The sequence below is a fragment of the Lathyrus oleraceus genome, chromosome 4, assembly GCF_024323335.1.
Source record: "Lathyrus oleraceus cultivar Zhongwan6 chromosome 4, CAAS_Psat_ZW6_1.0, whole genome shotgun sequence".
NCBI classification, from domain to species: domain Eukaryota; kingdom Viridiplantae; phylum Streptophyta; class Magnoliopsida; order Fabales; family Fabaceae; genus Lathyrus; species Lathyrus oleraceus.
Genome location: NC_066582.1, coordinates 50,759,925 through 50,763,682, shown reverse-complemented (window position 1 = coordinate 50,763,682; position 3,758 = coordinate 50,759,925). Strand labels below are relative to the sequence as shown.

The window sequence follows — 3,758 nt, the reverse complement described above, 5'->3', positions numbered from 1 at the left end:
TATTAGTGGAGGCAAAAAAAATCATAAACACTTCTACCGATCTCTTTTCTTTGGAGTGCAAAATTTCGGTCTTTTTGTATTTAATCCTCTTTCACCTTGAATTTCTGAAAGTCGCTGTTATTCATACCTTCAGGTTTAAGATGATTAAATAGGGGCAGTTGTCATACCCCAAATTTCCCCCACCTCCTTATTCAATTCTTCTGGCTTATAATTTTATTCATTTGCATAGATTTGTCTAACCACTCAATTAGGTTATTCATCTACATTTGCATATTGTGAGATCATTAGGTCAAAGGTTCAATATTACCAGGTCTAACGAATTAACCTTGGTTCTCAATGAATGGGTTGCTCTTTGGTGGTTATATGGATTAATGCTTTGCTCTCTTCATGTTGCTTTTGATGCAAACTACTTGGATTCTATTGATATCTACTTGGAAAAAAGGGAAGAATTTCTAAAAGCTTACATTTTGGCATGCGTTGACTTTTGGTCAATAGGTCAACCATGGAAGGTTGACTTTTCTAACCAAATTTTGTGTCAACTTTCCCATTATTGGTTTATTCTTACTACATTGTTGGGTGCATTGATAAAACAAATTCAAATAAAATCAAGAAGAGTTTGAAGTTTAAATTTCAAAATTGAAATGGAGGGAAATTTGTATTTGAAAATTATTTGGAGTACAAGTTACATGACTTCAAGTTCAATCTACAAGATATTGCAAAAGCATTCAATTACAAAAGAGTACAAAAAGAAATAAAATTTTATTGAAAAATACATTCTTACAAATAGTTGACCAAAGACCAGTGACTCTGACCAATCATTAACCCTCCCATAGACCTGTATCTTTTTAAAACTTCAAAGCCATTCAACTTCATCTTGCTACATGACAAGCTATCACTTGAGGCCACCACTTTCTCCAAGAATCAATAAGATCCAAATGTGCAAGGTTCATCTGGACAAAGCGACCATTCAAAACTCAGTCAAAACTAAAGTTTTCATACAAGGAACCTCAACCCAAATCGGACATAAAACAAATATAATTTATGGAGTACATGATCATAAGCATAAATTAATATGCATTCATCATCATCACATCAGTTCATTGAAGGCTCACCAGAATAATTGCACCAAAACCTGCACCATTGCATCAGTTCAACATTCAAATCACTTATGCAGTCAATTTGGTTCAAAGTAGTTTGGTCAAGCCTATCTCTATTATAAGCCAAAGATCAATACAAAGGATAGTCCATTGAATTTCGAACACATCATAATTAAAAAAAACACTTCAATCCACACAAAACATACCAAAAATAGTCCAATACAGAAATGAACAATTTCAAATCCTTGCAACTCAATCAAGTCAGATTTGCATTAAAACTGAATAAGCCCAGTCCAGAACTGGTTGTTACGATTTATACTAATGCAAGTGGACTCATAACACCCAGTTTTTAAGCTAGAACTAACTGGAATTCGATTCAAAATCCAACTTGTAGCCATTTCAAAAACAAGTAGAGTTTGAGAGTCATGTTTAAATCAACATCCAATATATGTAAACTCAAGACAAGGCTAGGTTCAAAAAGAATGCATGTACATTCCAACATTTCAAAATAATCCCTATCTCAAAACAATATATCATAGTTCCATCATCATTCATAATAGACCATACACATGCCTAAACAGGTTCACGAAAGCAATTCAAGGTCATTCGTTGCAAGCTATAAAAATAAATGATTTCATGAAGAGCAAGGTTTGAAAGTCATGATCAAATGCACATCCAAGAAGTATAAATATGCTACACAATTTTGAATATGAAAACCATTCAACATAAGTAAAGTCAACACACCAGTTCATGATCCACAAAAGAATAATGCAAGAAAACTCATACACTAGTTTAACTTCAATTTTCGAACTGATATTTAACCTTAACCACAGTTTAAACAATTAAACAATTTTTTCAATTAACTTTTTAACCTCCAACTAATTTTGAAAACAATTCTAACAACCTATAACTAACAGAGTCATCCCTAAGTAACTGAGTTAACCAACTTGACTCACTCTAACTAACTTGTAAACTCTCCATAACTACCTTAAAACATTTCCAACTAACTTACACCACAAGTTAACAACTAATTAGTTACCAACATCAAAAACTAATTACCAATCTAATAAACTTCTAACAAGTTCAACTGCCTAACTGCCAATTGCCACGTGTCCTTATGAGATGACCAAAATTCCCTTAGTTAGTTGTTTCCCTCCAAAACCATTTTAAACCCTAACAAACTTTCAAAGATCAAACAAACACATTCTCATTAAACTTTTTTCACTAAAATCAATTCTAAACAAATACAAATCCTCACATTTTCACTTGAAATCACACTTAAACCAACACAATCGCCAACTAATTTTTCAATCAACCTCAGCCCTTGATAACTTGATGCCACATATTACAATCCTAGGGCCTCAAATCACCTTCCCTAACGGAATCCATAGGGGACAAGTCTCTAATCCATCCTTTTCGCTCACTGTTGCATGATATAAACGCTCCTCTTGTTTGCTCGAACTAGACGTTGTTAGGTCTCAATTTGTTCTTTTAATAGAAAAATTTGGGTTTGGTTTAGTAGTAGATCATGTTTGATTCATTGGTCTGGTGAATAAATGAAGTATGGATTCAGAGAGAGGTTGGGGAGACAAACCTATTGATGGTGGTTTGAGTATGTTATGGGTCGCGCCGCCGCCGAAGGTGATTTGCTGCACGATGGCAATGAAAACCGGTGAAAGGAGAGTACGAGAGTAACAGGGAAGCTGAGAGGGAAAGATAACGTGAATGGTGAAGGAAATGAAAACTTCACACTTCCTTGCCCCTTTCTGATTTTCTCATGCGCCAAAGCCCAAGGCCAATGGCCTTTTCCTACATATAGAAATTAATCCTTTTAATACATAGGGATTTGATTATTGGAAAATAATTCTTTCTAGGATTTTTATTTCCTTTTGGATTAAAATTCTAGGGTTTGGGTCAATTTTAGGAGAATTTGATCTTTTATAAATCCATTTATTTGGATTTTATTTTGGTCTAGAATTTTTAATCATTTAATTTATGGTTGATCTTGGTTCAATTTCATCATGGTTATACTTTGATTCTCGTTTCTTTTCTAATTCATGATTTAGTTAATTTATGAATTAAAATATATATTGGATAATTATTGTATAGTATGGGTAATCTTTCCCATCCTTGTTTGGTCAATTTGTTAATTGAATAAATACGAACCCTTAGGAATTTAACTTTGATAATCCTTTTGGTTAGCTAGCTAGATTTTGAATCTAAGGGTTAATTTCAGATGAAAATATTAGGGTTTAAGCCCTTTAGGTGTTGCACGAAATGAACTTGCAATTATTTTGATATTTCATTTACACCTTTGCAATATTCGTTATTTTCTTTACATAATGATAAGACTAAAACAAATTTAACAATAAACAAGAACTTTGGCTCCTTTTATCTAAAATATATTAACCAATTGAATTAAGTCGATTCTAATTGACTTAATTCATCATACATCCTTCACAAAAAATTAGAGTAAAAAGGTGGAGGGTGTAGACCTTCTCTCCCTGAATGTTCAGACACTGCTGTAGAGCTCCCTGTCTGAATATTCGTCTTCAGACTTAACACAATATCAATACATCAAACCCTATTTCCGCCTTAGGGCATTCAAAACTTTCCACAAATGGACATGTTATTTCCATTCTACCGCAATACAAATAACAC

The 3,758-nt window shown here is 33.2% G+C and overlaps 1 long non-coding RNA gene across 1 annotated transcript; it reads right to left on the bottom strand.

Moving 5' to 3' along the window:
- Positions 1-642: 642 nt before the first annotated feature.
- On the bottom strand, positions 643-2,938 carry LOC127073194 (uncharacterized). The gene is made up of 2 exons (XR_007785682.1): positions 2,692-2,938; positions 643-950 (listed from the first exon to the last, which is right to left on the bottom strand). It is a non-coding gene; the product is annotated as an uncharacterized LOC127073194 (long non-coding RNA).
- Between the last annotated feature and the right edge of the window lie 820 nt (positions 2,939-3,758).